At 37.3% G+C, this 20,835-nt stretch overlaps 1 pseudogene; it reads right to left on the reverse strand.

The window, feature by feature from the left end:
• Window positions 1–5,400: 5,400 nt before the first annotated feature.
• LOC140520494 (serine/threonine-protein kinase PAK 5-like) overlaps window positions 5,401–20,835 on the reverse strand; it is a 112,788-nt pseudogene continuing 97,353 nt past the window's right edge.

A 20,835-nucleotide genomic window follows, 5' to 3' on the forward strand; every position in this document is an offset into this window, starting at 1 on the left:
AAAATGCCAAGGTGGCATATTATCAGTTTTGGGATATTTAATAAAATAATTTTATATTTAATAAACCAGACAAATCATTACCTTGTGTAGGCCCTTTGCACTTGGAAGTAAGTTGTCACAGACCCTATGCAATCATTTCAATGACCACAGTGTCAAGTAACCAGATAGCTACTTGTTTTATGGAGTTCATAGATTAGTACTGAGGGGAAAGTGGTCATTCTGAAGTACACATTTTGCCTAAGGGAATCAAGTAATTCACAAATGATTAATGAATAATAACTTAAGAGTGAGATTATTGAAAGCATTCCTAGACTGAGATTGAATTTAAAATATCAGTTTATTAAAAAGAAAAAATCTAATTTCTTTTTTTATTAATTAATTTAAGTTTTCAACATTCATTTCCACAAAATTTTAAGTTCCAGATTTTCTCTCCATTTCTCCCCTCCTCCCACCCCAAAACTCTGAGCATTCTAATTACCCTTATCACCAATCTGCCCTCCCTTCTAACATCCTTCCCTTCCCTTATCCCCATCTTCTCTTTTGTTCTGTAGGGCAAGATAAATTTCTATACCCCATTACCTGTATTTCTTATTTCCTAGTTGTATGCAAGAGCAATACTCAAGAGTTGTTCCTAAAACTCAGAGTTCCAACTTCTCTTCCTCCCTCCCCCCCCCATCCCCCTTTGGGAAGGCAAGCAATTCAATATAGGCCATATCTGTGTAGTTTTGCAAAGGACTTCCATAATACCCGTGTTGTGTAAGATTAACTATATTTCCCTCCATCCTATCCTGCCCCCCATTTCTTCTGTTCTCTCTTTTGACCTTGTCCCTCCCCAAGAGTGTTGCTTCTAATTGCTCCCTCCTCCCATTGTCCTCCCTTCCATCATCCTCTCCACCCTGCTTATCCCCTTCTCCTCCACTTTCCTGTGTTGTAAGATAGGTTTTCATACCAAAATGAGTGTGCATTTTATTCCTTCCTTTAGTCGAATATGATGAGAGTAAGCTTCATGTTTTCTCTCTAACCTCCCCTTTTTTCCTCCACTAAAAAGTCTTTTACTTGCCTCTTTTATGAGAGATAATTTGCCCCATTTCATTTCTCCCTTTCTCTTCCTAATATATTCCTCTCTCACCCCTTAATTTCATTTTTTAGATATGATCTCCTCCTATTCAACTCACCCTGTGCTCTCTGTCTCTCTGTCTCTGTCTCTGTGTGTGTGTGTGCGTAATTCCACCAAATGCCCAGATACTGAAAAAAAAGTTTCAAGAGTTACAAATATTGTCTTTCCATGTAGGAATATAAACAACTCAACTTTAGTAAATCCCTTATGATTTCTCTTTCCTGTTTACATTTTCATGCTTCTCTTGATTCTTGTGTTTGAAAGTCAAATTTTCTTTTCAGCTCTGGTCTTTTCATCAAGAATGCTTGAAAGTCCTGGATTTCATTGAATGACCATTTTTTCCCCCTGACATATTATACTCAGTTTTGCTGGGTAGGTGATTTTTGGTTTTAGTCCCAGTTCCTTTAACTTCTGTAATATCAAATTCCACCCCCTTTTATCCCTTAATATAGAAGCTGCTAGATCTTGTGTTATCCTGATTGTATTTCCACAATACTCAAATTGTTTCTTTCTAGCTGCTTGAAATATTTTCTCCTTGACCTGGGAACTCTGGAATTTGGCCACAATGTTCCTAGGAGTTTCTTTTTTTGGATCTCTTTCAAGAGGTGATCAGTGGATTCTTTCAATATTTATTTTGCCCCCTGGTTCTAGACTCTCAGGGCACTTCTCCTTGATAATTTCATAAAAGATTATGTCCAGGTTCTTGTTTTGATCATGACTTTCAGGTAGTCCCATAATTTTTAAATTGTCTCTCCTGGATCTATTTTCAAGGTCAGTTGTTTTCACAATGGGATATTTCACATTATCTTCCATTTTTTCATTCTTTTGGTTTTGTTTTGTGATTTCTTGGTTTCTCATAAAGTCATTTGCCTCCATCTGTTCCATTCTAATTTTGAAAGAACTATTTTCTTCAGTGAGCTTTTGAATCTCCTTTTCCATTTGGCTAATTCTGCTTTTGAAAGCATTCTTCTCCTCATTGGCTTTTTGACCCTCTTTTGCCAATTGAGTTAGTCTATTTTTCAAGGTGTTATTTTCTTCAGCATTTTTTTGAGTCTCCTTTAGCAAGGTGTTGACCCACTTTTCATGATTTTCTTGTATCTCTTTCATTTCTCTTCCCAGCTTTTCCTCCGCCTCTCTAACTTGATTTTCAAAATCCTTTTTGAGCTCTTCCATGGCCTGAGCTCATTGAATATTTATTTTGGATGTTTGGGATACAGAAGCCTTGACTTTTATGTCTTTCCCTGATAGTAAGCGTTGTTCTTCCTAATCAGAAAGGATGGGAGAAGATATCTCTTCACCAAGAAAGTAACCTTTTAGAGTTTTATTTTTCCCCCTTTTTTAGGCATTTTCCTTTGTCAAAAGTAGGGTATACTCTGGGGAGGTCTGTAAGATCTCAGTTCCTCCAAGGTGGTACAATCAAGTGTATACACTAGTCTGAGAGCAAGTAGAAATTTTTGTGCCCAGAATCTGAACAATAGAGTTTCCTCTTCACAATCACCTCTCCTCCAGTTCTGCCAAGACAGCACTGGGGACTGAGATTCAGATAAGCTACAGGGGCAGGGCTGCCATTCAGTGTGAGATAAAGATCAGCTGCTCAAATCCCTCAGGAGTATTAGATGGGGGCAGGACCTCTACATAGGGGTGAGGTAAGAATCAACTGCTCAGTGCCCCCAGGGGTTTTATGCTCCAACAATGGATAGGGACTTCTGTGGAAGCTGCTGTTGCCTGCTTGATGTGGCTGCCACCTGAGGCTAGAGCTATGGGAACGCCCTTCTCCCTTCTCAGCCAGCTGAAAAAAACCCTGTCACTGACCTTTGGCACCCGTGGGTTAAGGGATCTACAGACTGCTGGTGCTACAACTGGGGAGTCTTCCCCCGAGGCCTGCTCTCATCCTCCTCCCAGAGCCGTGTTGTGGCCAAGGCTGGGCTGGGCTCTGCTCCCTGTCCAGTGCAACAGACATTTAACATTGGCCTTCCATATGACCCTGGGCTGGAAATCTCCTCCACTCTGTTGTTCTGTGGCTTCTGCTGCTCTAGAATTTGTTAAGAATCTTTCTTTAGGGGGGTGGAGCCAAGATGGTGGAGTAGAAAGACGCACATACACATAGCTCCGAACCCACAACCCATAGAATATCTGTAAAAAAGAACCCCCGGTGAATTCTGGAGCAGCAGAAGCCACAGAACGGTGGAGCAGAGGAGATTTTTGTTCCAGAGAGCCCTGAAAATCTCTCACAAAAGGTCCCTTGCGCTGCAGACACGGAGTCAAGCCCAGCCCTGCCGTGGCCTCCCGGCACTGAGAGGACTGGATCCGACTGGGCTTCAGGGATGGAATCTCCAGCTGCCATGCAGGTCCCTCCACCCACAGATGACAGGGGTTGGTGAGAGGGTCTTTTCGGCAGGTCAAGAGGGGAGTGGGGTGCCCCCATAACTCAGGCCCCCTCGGGATGCAACAGCAGAGGTGGGAGCAGACCAGGGCTCCCCAAGGAGGCAGGAGCCTGGATCCATTGTTGAAGGTCTCGGCATAAACCCCCTGAGGGAACTGAGCCTGTGAGGTGGCCCTGACCCCACCTGAGCACCTGAACTTAATCTCACACTGAATAGCAGCCCCACCCCCACCCAAAGCCCTGAGGCTGGGAAGCAGCATTTGAATCTCAGACCCCAAGTGCTGGCTGGGAGGATCTAGAGGGAAAGTGGGTGTGAAGAGAATACTCAGAAGTCAAGTCACTGGCTGGGAAAATGTCCAGAAAAAGGAAAAGAAATAAGATTATAGAAGGTTACTGTCTGGGTGAACAGGCATTTCCTCCCTTCCTTTCTGATGAGGAAGAACAATGCTTACCATCAGGGAAAGACACAGAAGTCAAGTCTTCTGTATCCCAGCCCACTCCATGGGCTCAGGCCATGGAAGAGCTCAAAAATGATTTTGAAAATCAAGATAGAGAGGTGGAGGAAAAGCTGGGAAGAGCAATGAGAGACATGCAAGAGAAGCATGAACATCAGGTCAGCACCCTGCTAAAGGAGACCCAAAAAAATGCTGAAGAAAATAACACCTTGAAAAATAGGTTAACTCAATTGGCAAAAGAGGGTCAAAAAGCCAATGAGGAGAAGAATGCTTTCAAAAGCAGAATTAGCCAAATGGAAAAGGAGATTCAAAAGCTCACTGAAGAAAATAGTTCTTTCAAAATTAGAATGGAACAGATGGAGGCTAATGACTTTATGAGAAACCAAGAAATCACAAAACAAAACCAAAAGAATGAAAAAATGGAAGATAATGTGAAATATCTCATTGGAAAAACAACTGACCTGGACAATAGATCCAGGAGAGACAATTTAAAAATTATGGGACTACCTGAAAGCCATGATCAAAAAAAAGAGTCTAGATATTATCTTTCATGAAATTATCAAGGAAAACTGCCCTGAGATCCTAGAACCAGAGGGCAAAATAAATATTCAAGGAATCCACAGAACACCACCTGAAAGAGATCCAAAAAGAGAAACTCCTAGGAACATTGTGGCCAAGTTCCAGAGTTCCCAGGTCAAGGAGAAAATATTGCAAGCAGCTAGAAAGAAACAATTCAAGTACTGTGGAAATACAATCAGGATAACACAAGATCTAGCAGCTTCTACATTAAGGGATTGAAGGGCATGGAATAGGATATTCCAGAAGTCAAAGGAACTAGGACTAAAACCAAAAATCACCTACCCAGCAAAACTGAATATAATACTTCAGGGGAAAAAAAAGAATCTTTCTTTACAGGTATTTTATGGGCTGTGGGAGAATAGGTAGTATATGTGCATCTTTCTACTCTGCCATCTTGGCTTTGCCCCACAAAAATCTAATTTCTTCCAGAGGGTTCAAGTTGGTCTTGTGAGGAAGAAGAGCTCATCAGTAATATTCAGCAAAAGCAAATGTATATATCACCATTCTAAAGTTTCTTGCCTTCATTAGAACCTTTTTCTACCATCTGCAGTTGCCTGATAGGTCCAGATGATAAAGCTTCAAAAAATAAAAACAAGATTTTCAAAATAATGACATACTTAAAAACTCTACTTCAGAAAAACTGTATTTAAAATACTTTATGTAAATACGAAAAAAGGGGATACTTATGATTCTATTATTTTAGCAGACTGCATGTAAAATTCAAATAATGTCACATTCTAAAGAATACATTTCTGATAATTAATCATTTGCTTTAGAAATCAGATTCATATAGATAATGGTGAAAGGATACTGAAAGACAATTTTCAAAAGAAGATATACAAAATTGTGAATTATTCCATGGAAAATCCTCGTCTGACTATCAAAGAGATGTATGTTAAAATGAACTTTGTTGTACCACTTCACAATCACCAACTTAGCGATAATAACTGAGAACATCAAATCTCAATGCTGGCAGGGTTGTGGAGTCCTAGCTACACTCAATCATTATGGACAGGTTTACAAAGCTTGAAAATCATTTTGGAGAGCAATATGGCACTTCATATTACTCATGTAAAAAGTAATCATAGAGGATGGGAATCCACTGGAACTGAATGAGAGAAATATGCAGGGCTCCCAGTAACAGCAGTACCCACTCCTGAGACTATTAGCCCACAGATTAAATGTTTGAGAGTCATCTACTTGAACTTCTGGGAGCCAAGATGGTGGAGTAAACTGTCAGTGCTCTCACCCTCCTCTTGTTGACCTTGAAAAACCCAGAGAATATTTCTGCAGGAAAAACCCTGGAATAGTGGGATCAGCAGAAGGGACACAGCAATCTCTCAGCTCAGGAAACTAGGGAGATTGACAAGAAGAGTACCTCTTGCTGTGACTGAAGGGAAACAGTTCAGCACCAGAGCTGTCCCAGACAGCCATACTTCAGTGAACCAGGATGATATCCTGAGCCCCAGGGGTTGGAGCCTGTAAGCACCAACAACAGGACCCCAGGCATGCCTTAGCACAGTCAGGGTAATTGGGCAGACACAAGGGAAGACAAGGCTTCATCAGTCACTGAGGCTGCCTGTGCTCTAGCTGAGGGGAGGAGGAGACCTCTTATGACCAGACCAACCCTCCCCTACACCTCACACTGCGAGCTTCAGTGTAATGCCAGGAAAACTCAGAAAGACTTCACCTGGCTGCTTTGGCACACCAACCAGTTCAGCTCTAGCATTCTAGCTTTTAGTTGAAAGAACCAGAGGCCACAATACACAAAGCCTCAAGTTCTTAGCACAAGAAATGTGAGACAGAGCCCCCTGTGTCCCAGAAGCAGAGATCTTCTTTAAAAAAGGCAATAACCATGAGCAAGAAGTAAATCAGAAAAGCAAAGACCATAGAATCTTACCATGGGGTCAGAGAAGACTGAAATACAAATTCAGAAGAGAACTATATATCTACATCTGAAACCACAAAAGGGAATATGAACTGGTCTCAAGCCCAAAAAGCATTCTTAGAAGATTTCAAGAAAGATTTTAAAAACCAAGTTCAAGAGGTAGAAGAAAAATTGGCCAATTATTTTGAAAATACTATTGATAAGTGAAAAAAAAGAATTTACTGAAGAGAACAGCTACTTAAAAGGAAAATTGGGCAAAAGGATATGGAAGCACAAAACCTAACTGGAGAAAAGAACTCCTTAAAAGGAACAATTGGACAAAGGGAAAAGGAGGTACAAAAGTTAGTTGAAGAAAGCAATTTATTAAAAATTAGAATTGAGCAAGTAGAAGATAAGAACTCTATAAGACATCAAGAATCAGTTAAACAAAAGCTAAGAATGAAAAATAGAAGAAAATGTAAAATATGTCATTGGATAAACAACTGACCTGGAAAATAGATCCAGGAGAGAAAATCTAAGAATTATTGGTCTACTGGAAACCCATGATGAAAAAAGAGCCTGGAAAACATCTTCCAAGAAATCATCAAGGAAAACAGCCCTGAGGTCCTAGATGCATAGGGCAAAATAGGCATCGAAAGAATCCACCAATCACTTCCTGAAAGAGATCCCAAATTGAAAACATCAAGGAACATTGTTGCCAAATTCCAGAACTATCAAGTTAAGGAGAAAATACTGCAAGTAGCTAGAAAGAAACAATTCAAATATTAAGAAACCACAGGATCACACAGGACCTTGCAGCTTGCAGCTTCTACATTAAAAGATCAGAGGGATTGGAATATGATATTACATAAGGTAAAGGAGTTTGAACTACAGCCAAGGATCAATTACCAACAAAATAGAGCATAACATTTCAGTCAAGGAGAAGGAAATTCAATGAAATAGGGATTTCTAGAACTTCCTGTTGTAAAGGACAGAGCTCAATTGAAAATGTGATCTTCAAATATAAGACTCAAGTGAAGCATAAAAAGGTAAACAGGGTAAAAAGCTTGTTATTCAATATTGACAAACTATTTACATCCTTATTTGGGAGGATGATACTTGTTAATCTTGAGAATTGTATATTTACTATGACATTTAAAGGGGATATATGTATAGAGGGAGTGGGTATAAATTAAATGATGTGATGATAAAAACATAATGAAAGGGTGCAAAGGGATTGTAATGGTAGAAGAGAAAAGGAGTAGGCAGAAAAGGTAAATTGCATCACAAGAAGAGGCACAGAAACATATTACAGTAGAGGGAAAGAAGAGAGATTGATGAGCATTGTTTGAGATTTACTCTCACCTGATTTGGTTCAAGGAGGGAACAACAAACTCAGTTAAATATAGAAATCTAACATTCCTTACAGGAATATAAGGGGAAAGGGGAAAGAAAAGGGAAGGTGGTAAAAGAGAGGGAAGAAGTAGTAAAGGAAAAGTGAAATAAAAGGGAGAGGGACTGATAGAAAGGAGGGTAGATTTAGGGAGGTTGGGGTCAAAAGTAAAACTATTGAGGAGGGGAAGGGAGAAGGAAGAAATGAAAGCATGAGGGGGGGGAATAGGGTGGAGAGAAAGACGCAGATAGTAATCATAACCGTGAATGTGAATGAGATGAACTCTCCTATAAAACGGAGGTGGACAACAGAATGAATTAAAAACCATAATTCAACAATACGCTGTTCACAATAAATGCATTTGAAACATGGGGATACACACAGGATAAAGATAAAAGGTTGGAGCAGAATATATTGTGCTTTAGCTGTTATAATAAAAGTAATTATAGTCTTTGAATCCATAATTCCATTGTAGGAATAGAACCTGAAAATACAATCAAAAAACAAAATTAAAAAGAGCTATCTGTTGGAGGATTTTCTCATCAGTATTATGTGTAATTATCAAGACCAAGAAACAACCTAAATGCTGAGCAACAGGGGGAATTGGACAACATATTTTATTGAATAGTGAATAGAGAACTTCCTTCAGAATAAGAAGTCCTAGGATCAAGTCCCAATTCAGACATAAGCTGGTTATGTGACTCTAGGCAATTCATTAATGTGTCAGGGAACTGTCCAAAATTACACAGCGTTTGCAGGTCTCTATTAGTAGAGAAGGTTTCTTCAGTGAAAGTCCCCTATTCCAATCAAACCAAAGGAATCCACAGTTCCCCCAATGCCCCCTGTCAAATAATAAAGAAAATTTACTTGAGTGTATTGTTAAAAGATAAATTTTCAATACAAATCATTAATAATGAAAAGGAGTTTAAAAAAACAGAAGTTCATTTGTTTTGGCAAAACTTTCACTTTAGGAATCTTTTTTCAGGTTCTATATTGTCTTTTAAACCAGAATGTATCATAGTTGGCTTTATAAATTCAGTTTCAGAGTATAGGGAGAGGAATAGGCAGATGACACACAGTGATTTCTGGTTAAAGAACAGGAAGTCTGAAAAAGGGGAACGAAATAACCACACTATTAACTTCCAGTTACATTACCACATCATATCTGTTGGATGTACTCCTATCATGACTTATACAATGACACGTATTTACATTTTATATCTCAGGGCCAAGATAAAAAAAAAAATGAATTGAGTCAATCACCCAGCGTTCCACAACCTATAATTTACCCACCTATCCTCAGGTTTCATTCAGGCAATTTGCTCAGTTCAGTGATTCTCACCACATCTTTACATTTAGTCTCCAACTGTACAATGAGGGTGACCTGCAAACACATAAATATATTGGATCTTACACATATAATGGTTGACAATTTATTCAGAGTAGACTCCTTGGGAAACCGGGGTTTAATATTTGTGACAGAAAATTTTTATCCTTTGAGAGTAGATTCAAGTTTTAGAGGACAGCTAAAGATAATTCAGACTCAATTATATCCCTAGGATCGTAGACTTAAACACGTTTGGGATTTTAGAGGCTGATGCTCTGTCTCCCCTCACACTTTCTCTGCCTCCATTTTGAAGATGAGATAATTAAAGTACAAAGAAGTTAAGGGTTAATTGAATTACCCAGGGTCATACAACTAGTAAATGTTTGAGGAAGGATTTGAACCCTGTTCCCCCTTACTACAATACTAGTGCTCTGTTAATTATGCTATATTGCCTTTCTAATTAAAATAGATTATATAACTGGGTTGTAATACCATTTTTTCCTTAATTTGGAAGAAAAGAGATGTGATTGTAGAGTAATAAAACTAGTGAGAATAAATATCTGTCTGTGGCTCTGAAGACAGCATCATATATGAGTCTGTGTATATGCTGATAGAGATATAGATCAGTATAGATATATTAATATACACATATATTTACACATATAATATGCAGAAACATATGTAAATAGAAACTTACATATAATTTATATATATTTGTATATGCATTGTGCATGTCTATCTGTATATATATATATATATATATATATATATATATATATATATATAAATTTATTAAGCTCTCACAATCTTCCTGACCTTATGACAAGCACAAATGTTTTTATATATTTCATGAATGCAAAGAGGATGGATTTTTTTCCCTTACTTCTTTTCCATAAGATCGTCTATATTCTGCATCTGGTGCCATCCAGTAAATAATGCAGATCAATGTTGTCTTCTTTGGTATTTCTTTGAAAACTTGGGCACAGAAAGCAAAATTAGCTAACTTTATCTGGAAAAAGAATAGATGCAACAACATGATCTCATTGACCATATTTCCAGCCATTCCATACAGATGTGAATGGATAAAGACACAAAATTAAAAACTAAATGATTTCTAACTTTCTGTACATCAGCCGATAATATTTTCATCTGCTCTATGATGTGTAGCACATTGCTAAGTGTTCAGTATATACCTGATCATCTTTGCAAATGATGTCTTCAAGGCACATGTGTGTGAATGTATATATATATATACACACATATACATATATACACACATACATATATATGGTGACTTTCTTTAAAAATGATATTCTCAACTATACAATTATGTATATGATAGGATAATGAAAACAAGATTATTGTATGTTTTAAATATAATTAGATACTTATCTAGTAGTGTCATACATATAAGTCAGTTAATAAGTATTATTATTATTAAGCTCCTACTATGTGACAGGCACTGTGCTAAGGGATAGGGATATAAAGAATGGCAAAGGTCTCAAAGGAACTCACAGACTAATGTGGAAATGAATGGAATGTCCTCCCTACTAATATGCATTCTTTAGCACTCCTCCGTGAAGTCTTCCTTCCTACCAAGATTATAATCTTCTTAAGGGGAAGGACTGTTTCATTTTAGATTTTGTATCTCTAGAGTTCTGCACAGTACCTGGCACATAGTAGGCTCTTATTTAAGTGCTTTCAGATTAGCTGATTTCTTCATCTCTTCTTGGCTCAATACCTTCTTCCTTCTCCGACCTTGCATAACATTTTGTTTTAATCATCTTTTTGCACTTTTATTAAGTTTTGTGGTACAGTTATCTGTATATATGGGTTTTCCCCCAACGTTATAGACTATAAGATCTAAGAGGACAAAAGCTGTGTTTTAGCTCAATATTTTAATCTCTACCAGTGCTCACTATAGTGATCAGCAAGCACACTGTAATATCTGAAAAGTGGTGGTTGGTTAAAACTGAATTCTAAGGGAAATACCTGTAGAATGGAAAGAAGGGAAGCAGATTCTTAAGGGAAAAGTGAATTCCCATAATTTCTCTTTCTTAATTGGAAACTTCAAGATCAATGCAACATGTGAACAAAGGGAATATCAAAAATTATCTATCAGAGCTGATTCATCATCTCTTTAATGTAGATTTCTTTTTCCAGGCTTCAAGATGTGACTGGAAGCCTAATAATATCCTCCATGACAAAGAGAGGAATATGAGTGGCATCAATACAAATTTTGAAAGTCAAGACCATTTTTCTATGGTAGGAGTATAAGAGCTTTGTACTCATCTGAGTACATACCAGAAATTTTTCTTTAAAAAAAGCTAAGTACATAAATATATCCCTGAACAAATCTTCAATGCAGATGAATATCCAAGTAATGACTATAATGAAGTATTGTGTGTAGGTCCTAGAAGCAAGTTGTATTGCCTTTGAGGTGTCCCATTTTCTAATCTTGAAAGAGTTTACAACTTTTCCATTCAGTAAAGTACCATTTACCCAAGTCCCATTTGGCTTAAGAAAACTTGAGGTAATGGGAATGCCTGCTAAGATGAAAAGGGACAGCTCTTTGGCAAAGAACATCTTGGAACCAGTCAATCAGGAACTGCCTTTACTTCTGTTTATAGGTTTAAGGAGTACAATGGAAGGAACAGTGAACTTGGAATCAGGAAGACTCATCTTCTTGAGTACAAATCCACCCTCAGACAGTTATAATAGCAGTTTCACCCTGGGCAAGCCACTTAACCTGCTTGCCACAATTCCCCATCTGTAAAATGAGCTGAAAAAGCACATGACAAACCATTCCCATTTCTTTGCCAAAAGACATACAAAAATGGGTCCCACAGAGTCAGACAGGAAAGAAATGGCTGAACAACAACCATAAACTAACCAGATTAAATTTCTACTAGAACTTTAGTTCTACAGGGAGAGCATGCTGTGTTCCAGTAGGAAATAAGAAGCCATAAGAACAAATTTGGTAAAGGTTGGGGGAGGGGTGAAGGTAGAGGGAAGAAGCTACAATCACATGAAAAATCTAGAACATGTCATTAAAGAGAATTTTAAAAATCAACACTATCTTGTTTAGGAAACTCCTACACAGGGTCACGGATGCGGAGGAGGGAAGGGACCTTAGGGGTCATCTAATTCAAACACCTCACTTTATAAATGAGGAAACTGAGACCCAAAGAGGTTTCTGTTGGATCATGAGGAAGCTAAGTGTCACAAGGCATAGAGTGCTAGACTTGCCTGCCTCATATACTTCTCAGCTTTGTCACTATGAGCAAATTTAAGAAACAACTTTTAGCTTCAGTTTTTTCATCGGTCAAGTCAACGATGACTGATTAAGCATGTGTCAAGCACTGTGATAAGCCCTGGAGCTACAAAGAAAGGCAAAAAATTGTTCTTGCTCTCAAGGAGCTCATAGTCTAATTGGGGAGAGGACATGGAAACAATTATATGCAAATAAGATCTGTATAAGATCCAGTCTGGGGAAGTCTCAGAAGAAGAGCACTCCAAAAGAGTAAGGTGGTTTAGGAAAGGCTCCTTGGAGAAGTTAAGACTTGAGTTGAGACTTGAAGTAAGTCAGGGAAGCCAGGAGGTACAGATAAGGATGGGGAGCATTCCAGGCTTAGAGGAAGCAGTGTAAATACCCAGAGTCAGCAGGAGATGGAGGCCAGAATATATAGAATACACAGTATGTAGGTAGAAGAAGGTTCAAGAACACTGAAAAAATTCCAACAGAATTACATCTACCACACAGGGTTGTTGGAGGGCATCAAATGAGCTAAAACGTGAAAAGTGCTTTGCAAACAGGATCCTGTATAAACTCTGTTCAGTGCAGTTGTTGTTTTTGTCCTTATTGTCACTTAGGCTGGCTAAGAACTCCTTGAAGTGAATACTTCAGACTGCACACCTAGCATTCTTTCCACTGAGAAAATGTGAGCTTCTTGAGAACAGGGACTATGAAATATTTGTCTTTATCTTCTGTGCCTAGCACTGTGCTTGACACCTAGGAGGTGCTCAGTAGATGCTTGTGGATTAATTGTGCAATAATAATTTCTTCCCCAATAAGTGACTGTTGTGTTTGCTATAAATTTCTCAGAGCAGAGTGATAAGAAAGATGTTAGAGAAGAGGGAAAGATGTTGCAATGCAGTGGTATAATAAGATTTCGAGCTAGAAATCACCTTAAAGGCCATCTAGGACAAGTCTATTATTTCATGGACTAGGAAACTGAGGTATAATGATATGAAATGAGTTACCTAAAGTTGCACAAACTAAGTAAGTGATAGCTAAGATTGGAACTTAGACCATGTAACTACAAACGCAATGATTTCTTCTACCCCAGAATGGAAGAAAAGAGAGCTCCGAAAATGAAATAACTAGCTGGGCATAAAACCAGCTTTTTGGCTACCAAATTTGGAATCCAAAGAAGTAGGAATGGTGAGGAATCATTCAGGTATGAGAGTGTCCAAGGTTTTTCAGTATTGCATGATTTTTCCAAGTTACTTAATTCTAGGAATCTGTTTCTAAAATGTAAAATGTATAGGGTGTATAAAAAGGGAAAGAAGGACTGGGCTGGGCTAGAGTGTCTTTTGAATTTCTCCTAGGTCTCTAACCATTTTATGAGATTAACTTTGTGTCCTCCTCTCACTACAGCTCTTCCTAAAAGAGTGTAGTAGTCAATTGTTATATGGGTTGTTATTTATGCATGGGCTGGACTAGATGGTATGGAAGATGTCTTCTGATTTTGAGATTCTGTGATTCTAGAACCCTTCCTCATACGGTCACTAAAGATAGCTGTCCTGAGCTTCAGGCTTCCTTACACTAACCTAGATATTTAAAATAGGCATTTAGAAAGAAAATAATGATCTCAAAAGGTCAACATGGCTTCTTGTTAATCAGTTTAAGGTCACTGTCATGACAGATTAACATCATTTTTAATCCTAACATATTTGCTTAGTAGACTGTAGATCAGAGGAATTATATTGGTCTTTATTTTAGCAAAACTTTTGGAAAATCTCTTGATATCTTTGTGGACAAGATAGACTGATATGGGTTAGATGAAAGTCCATTTAGTTGGATTTGGAATTTCTTGAATGATTAACTTTGAATTTGGTACTTCAAGAGATTAAAAAAATATAAAAAAGATAAAAAGATATTCAGTCCCCAGGTACCTCAGAAATCTAATGGATTGGAAAATCTTTGGTAAAACTGGGACAGTGGCAACTATTAAGTGAACAGTTTGAATAAAACCATACTAGTCCCAAACACCCTATGCTATTTCTTTACTTCCATGCTTTTCTTTAGATCTATAGTCTATCACCTTATTATACGGACAGGTATCCAGAGAGTCAATAAGCATTGATAAAGCTTTGTGCCAGGGACTATGCCTAAAGCTAGGGATACAAAGAAAAATAAAAGGTAGACAATTCTCTCAAGTAGCTCACTGTCTAACGGAGAGATGCTACCTACAAAAAATGAACACATTTTTGTATGTGTGTATATATATGTACATACATATATATATATATATATATATATATATATATATATATATATATATATATATATATATATATATAACTCATATATTTTTGTCCATGTAATAAATTGGAGAAAATCAACAGAGAGAAGGTAGTAGCATTGAGAAGGATCGGAAAACACTTCTTATAGAAGGCATAGGGTTAGCTGGCAATTGCAGGAAGTCATGGAAACCAGGAGGTAGAGATGAGGAGGGAGAGAATTCCCAGCAGTAAAAATACCCAGATTCCAAAGATGGAGAGTCTTGAGCCAGGAGCAGCAAGGAGGCCAGTGTTACTGGATGGCACAGAACACAGGCAGGTAAGTAAAATGTAAAAAAACTGGAGTGGGGAAAGTCACTCAGTTTCCTTATATATAGAATGGGGATAATAAAAGTAGGGCCTGCTCAATCCTATTTCACAGGACTTTGAAAAGTATAAAGCATGGAATCAATGAACACAAAGAGTGTTAAGAACTCTTTTTTAGTATATTTATACATATATCTGGGAGCTATGGGAAAATTGAAAAAAAAGTTGGTGGAAAAATGTTAAAAAAATTATACACAGAAATCTTTTCTTTTTTTTTTTCTTTCGGACTAAGCAAGACCTGACTGGAAGGGCATCCCAAAGTCACTTAATGAATCACAGTGTTCCTAACTATCTAGATTCCCCTTAATTATCTGAATCATTTCTGAAAGAAATCTGATCCAGTGCTAAGATATGCAGACAATTATGACTATGGTATCTTTGGGAAAAAAGAAGTAACCTCTAAGAGAGGTTTTATTTTATTCATCATTAATGCTATTGCCCTCAATGGCAGAAAGAGAAAGTAAGTTGACCACCTTGGTCAAATTCCATTTTACATCCATTCTGCTAATCCAAATTTCCTTTTAGGGTTCAGCTCTTCTTTCCTTCCTTCACTTCTCTGTAGTAATTTTCTAAACTATAAAGCAGCTGATGCATTGAAGGAGTATATGAAATGGCTGCAATGACTACCGGTCCAAGTAGGTATGTATATTTGTCCTTCATTGTTAAAGAAGACCATGTCATCAGAGAAATGATGACATGACTTGCACTTGACTTTGTTTTGACTGAGGGAGAGATGCACAGGTCACCAGCCTCACTTCTCCTCCAGAGCCATCTGAATCCAGTGACCAGATATTCATCAGGATGACTGGAGATGACCCAGGATGAGGCAATTGGGGTTGAGTGACTTGCCCAAGGTCACACAATTAGTGTGTGTCAAGTGGCTGAGGTGAGATTTGAACTCATGTCCTCCTGACTCCTGCACTGGTGCTCTATCCACTGCACCACTTAGCTTACCCTAGTCCAAGTGGGTAGCCTCTATGGAAACACCAACTAGCTAAGTGTTACCAACCAAAACCAGATAGGTTTCAATTACTCGGAGTACTCAGAGAGATGGCTCAAATAAGTTAAATCTCCATCTAAATTTGGAATTTAATCATGAGAGATTTTGATTCATAAGCATAGAGGAGAGTTAATTTTTGTTAGGACTGAAGCAAGAAGAGTTTCTATACTCATTGTTCAAGCAAAGGAACACACTTTAAATTTGTGCTCTAATTGAAGGTGATGGATGGGATAACATTTTTAGATATTATGATTCTAGTACTTGATGTCCCTCTTCGTATATCATGTGTTGATGGGAGGCATACACACCAAGTTGGGAAGTTCAGAGTACAGAAATAATTAATGGTATTACCTCAATATTGTTCTAATGACAATAAAGATAATTAATCAAAGAATTAGCATCTAATGTTGCAATTTCAGACAGTAGAATTCCACACATTTCTTTGAGGAAACATTTCTGTCTAGTGCAAACTGCTAAGAACCTCTTAAATTATGTGAAGCAGGTGATTGCTTACTCTACCAGTGCCATTTCCCCTGCCCACCTCAATACAGCTATTAGGAGAACCAGAGCAGAACTGAAGTTTCTAAGAGTTGGAAAAGACTTTACAGGCCATTTGGTCCAACTCCTTTAATTTTTGAATGAGAACACTCATTCTGCCAAGAGAAGTTCCATTTGTCTGAGGTCCCATAGCAAGTTAGAGGCAGAAGAGAGACCAAAATCCAGGTTTTCTGACTCCCACTCCAAGACTGCTTCGACTCCTCCCAGGTTGTCCCTCTGATGAGTAGATGGGGCTTTAAAAACTGCAGAATACTATTTCATTTAACATTTGTTCATTCCACACTAAACAACTGTTTATATATAGTCCCTGACTGCCACTGTCATAACAATGGTGAATGAGACTTTGATCTCATTGATGTGGCCATTCCCTTCCTTGGTGAGTCTCCACCTAGGTTTTAAAACATTCACAGAAGGAAATGGAAAATAGTTTTAATAATCAAAGTCCATAATAATCAAACCAGGAATTCTAAATAATTTCTGAATATTTTAACAAGGTTAATGTCATCATAAACTGAAGCTATATTAGTAACAGGTAGGGTAGACTGGAAGAAAAAATTCTTCTTTAGTTTAAGGGAACACATCTCTTTTTACATATGATTATGTAAGCAGTTAATTAGATTTACTCAAAAGATACTGGAGATATCCTTGGATAAAGCCAATGATACAAACAAGAGAAGGGAAGGGAACGAAAGTGAGGGGAAGGGAAGGTAAGAGAAGTGAAGGGAAGTGAAAAGGAACAGACCAAAAGTCTTCATTTCATTTAGTTACTTGTGAATATGATCATTTTGTCTGACCTAGCAAAGCCAAACTGCCAGTGTTGACATCTAACAAAGGCACACAAGGCTGTAATTTCTTTCCATAGTTATGGTAATTATGCAGATGGGAAAGTCACTATTGATTTTGGAATTCATTTATACTCACATCAGCCAAATGTGTCTTAAATTATTAGAGTACAAAGTATCCTACACTTCTTTCTAATGCATTTTCTTCAATATATGAGATTTTAATTTGTTCCAAGCAGACTTAAGTCTTCTTTCCACTCATACATATAACCAGTACCTTGAGGTTGTCTTCCATTCCTCCTATCACAATCTAATCTCAGGATTAGTTATTTACATCTTTTCTTTTACTTTTTGTTACGAGTCACTTACACCTTAGTATACATTCCACTCCATATGTCCCCCTCTTCTTTGATACTGACATTTTAGGTTTTAGGTTTGCTTAAATGTTCGTTACAAGCAAGGATTTATTCAATGGAGAAGTTGCAAGAAGTCAATTTAGTATAAAAAAGAAAGGAAACAGTAAATTTTTGAGAAACAGTAACTTAAAATACTTTGCAAGTAATCACTATTACATTCAGTGACTAGTAACAGCTAAATGTTGACTTTCCCCAAAATAATCTTCATAATTAGATAAGGGAGATACAATACCTTACCAGTAAGAGGAACTTTATAATGGCTGCGGTCCAGGGAATTTTTGTTCAGGATTCCTCCAGTCACAATAAAATTCCATTAAAATAGAGCAAAACACTTAATTTCTGTTTACTATGCATGGCAAGAAATAACATTGCATAGTGTATATCAAGTTGGTCTGTCATTCCTCACAAGAATGACTTTGGATTCAATTTCTGTCTCTGACACATATTGACTATGTGATCCTGGTCAATTCATTCAACTTTTCACTGCTCCGAGTAACAGTATAATGTTTTTCTTAACTTTTGTGCATCATGGATACCTTTGGTACTCAGATAAAGCCTTTGTACCCCTTCTTAGAATGATTTTAAATGAAAATATAAAATACATAAGATTACAAAGGAAGACAGTTGGATGGGGAAATTAAAAAAAGACCAGAAAGTTCATAGATTGTAGGTCATCCATATTCTAAGATGGTAAATGTTACATAAATTGGAGATCTGTATTGGCAGAGAGAGCAAGGAGATAAACTACTGTCAAAATAGAGTTAATGTCCTAGAGAATAGCTGTGGTATAAAAATAATAGCAAAACACTAAGAAGTTCACAGGAAATATTCCAAACCAAGAGCCACTAACAAAGTTCATGGCTTTAGAATTCTGGACATAAATGAACAAAATATGGGCAACAATCAAGATGAATTACAGTGTCATACAAAGATGCAAGTTTGAGTCACAGGAATATTTGAGATGTGGTAGGGATAAGACCAAAGACAGGAACTTAGCTAGTTTTGTAAGTGGATATCTTCTTTAAAAGAAACATGATAAAGAGGGAAGGAGAGAACAAAATCATGGTATATTAAGAATATCTATCAGTGTCAGAAGATGTGTAAATGGAATGAGACACAGGAGAAGCATGGTGAAAAGCATTTGAAGTTTACTGGAGTACAATTTAAGAAATTATTGTTGGTTGACTGATAGAAAAAACAAAAAAAATGTCTAAAAGGGAGTTGATTCTTTTTTATCCCCATCAGGGATTTCATTTTTTGTTTTGTCTATCAGTTAACTAACAATAACTTCTTAAACTATGTTATTTACTAGGCACTACCTAAACATTGAAGGTACACAGAGAAAGACAAATACAAAGACAAGACAAGTTAGAGCTTTAATGAGAAGTTCATGCTTAATCTTGGAAAACAAAAAGAAAAATAATTCTGACAAGAAGAAGGAAAAAGAATCCAATGAAGATTTACAGGAACTTATTAACCAACTTAGATTTTAAATACACTTTAAGTGCAAATAACAGCGTTGCTTACCACATTTGGGGAAAAAGGAGGACAACTGGAGGAAATAAGAACATTGTTCAGAAAAAACAAAGATAGATGAAGAAGAGATGTTTATCTTATATTTTACTTTTATTCTCCATTCAGATAGGAAAGAAGTAGAAGAAGTCCAAAATGGGTGCAGCTAGGTGGGAGATAAGGAAATTTCAAAGATGTGCGTAGGGGGCTTCCTTTCCTGGGATGGAGGTTGTCCTCCATGTGTAGAATACAATTTCACCTCCTCTTTGTCTCTTAACATCCTTGGTAAAACTTAGCTCAGATGTTACCCTCTCAAGAGGCCTTTCCTGACCTCCCTCCAAACTTTTCTTTTCTCTTCCTACTCTCTATGTATTTTCTATGTGTCTATTTACTTACATGCTGTCTCCCTCATCACTATGTAAACTCCTTGAAGGCAGGTGTTGTTTCTGTATTTTTCTTTCTCTTTGTACTTTTAAGGCACGGTTCCTAGCACATAGTGGCATTTAATAAATTCTTGTTGATTGACTGATTTATGAAACCAAAAGAAGCCCAAAAGAGACCTAATTTTTTTTTTACCCAGATCAGTGATTTCATTGTGGGGGATTCCAGTGTGGAAAGTCCCTCTAACAATGTCAACTGGCACCTGTTCTATACCATATCAATCAATCAATAAGCATTTATTAAATGTTATCTTTAAAATGTTTCTGGGGAACATATGTTAATGGACTTGTCCCAGGTCACACAGCCAATATGTCACAGAGTGTAGTATTTGACTCTAGGCCTTCCTGACTCTGAAGCCAATCCTCTGTCCACTATGCCATGCTCCCTCTCTGGTACTTGATAACCAAGTCTAAAAGTAAAGACATATTAACATATCATCTAATAGCTCTTGAAAAGTTCAGGTCCCCTGGCTCAGATGTACTATATTCTAAGTACTAAAAGAACTGGCAGATGTGAATGCTTGCTAAGGCACCATCAAGAATTTTAGAAAGATTATGGATAACAGGACATGTCCTACTGGAGAATGTAAAACATCAGGATTTTTGAAAAAGAGGAAAAATGCAGTCTGCACACTAGGAGAAAGTGAGTGTAATGGTGATTCCATGCAAAGTATTTTAAGTTACTGCTTCTCAAAAATTTACTCTTTCTTTTCTTTTTTTATACTAAATTGACTTCTTGCAACTTCTCCATTGAATAAATCATTGCTTGTAACAAAGGAACATTTAAGCAAACCTAATATAGAAACTGAATCTAGCAGCACATACAGCATTCCATATCTACTGACACCTACTTCTTTCCTGAAAGCAGAGTGCCGTGGTTCATCATCATTTCTCCTAGTCCAGGACTGCTATTGTAATTTATCTGAATTCAAATGTTTTATATTGTGCTGATTACATCAAACTTCAAAATAGTATGGATCTTCTGAAATATGTCCAAAATACTGGTTAACAATCTACACATGAAAAACCAAGTGGATGAAGAAACTGTATTGCTCAGATGATGACATTCATTTGAATTGGTAGACCACTGAGTTTGTTCAGCAGTTTACATATA

The sequence above is a fragment of the Notamacropus eugenii genome, chromosome 1 (genome assembly GCF_028372415.1).
Source record: "Notamacropus eugenii isolate mMacEug1 chromosome 1, mMacEug1.pri_v2, whole genome shotgun sequence".
NCBI lineage: Eukaryota > Metazoa > Chordata > Mammalia > Diprotodontia > Macropodidae > Notamacropus > Notamacropus eugenii.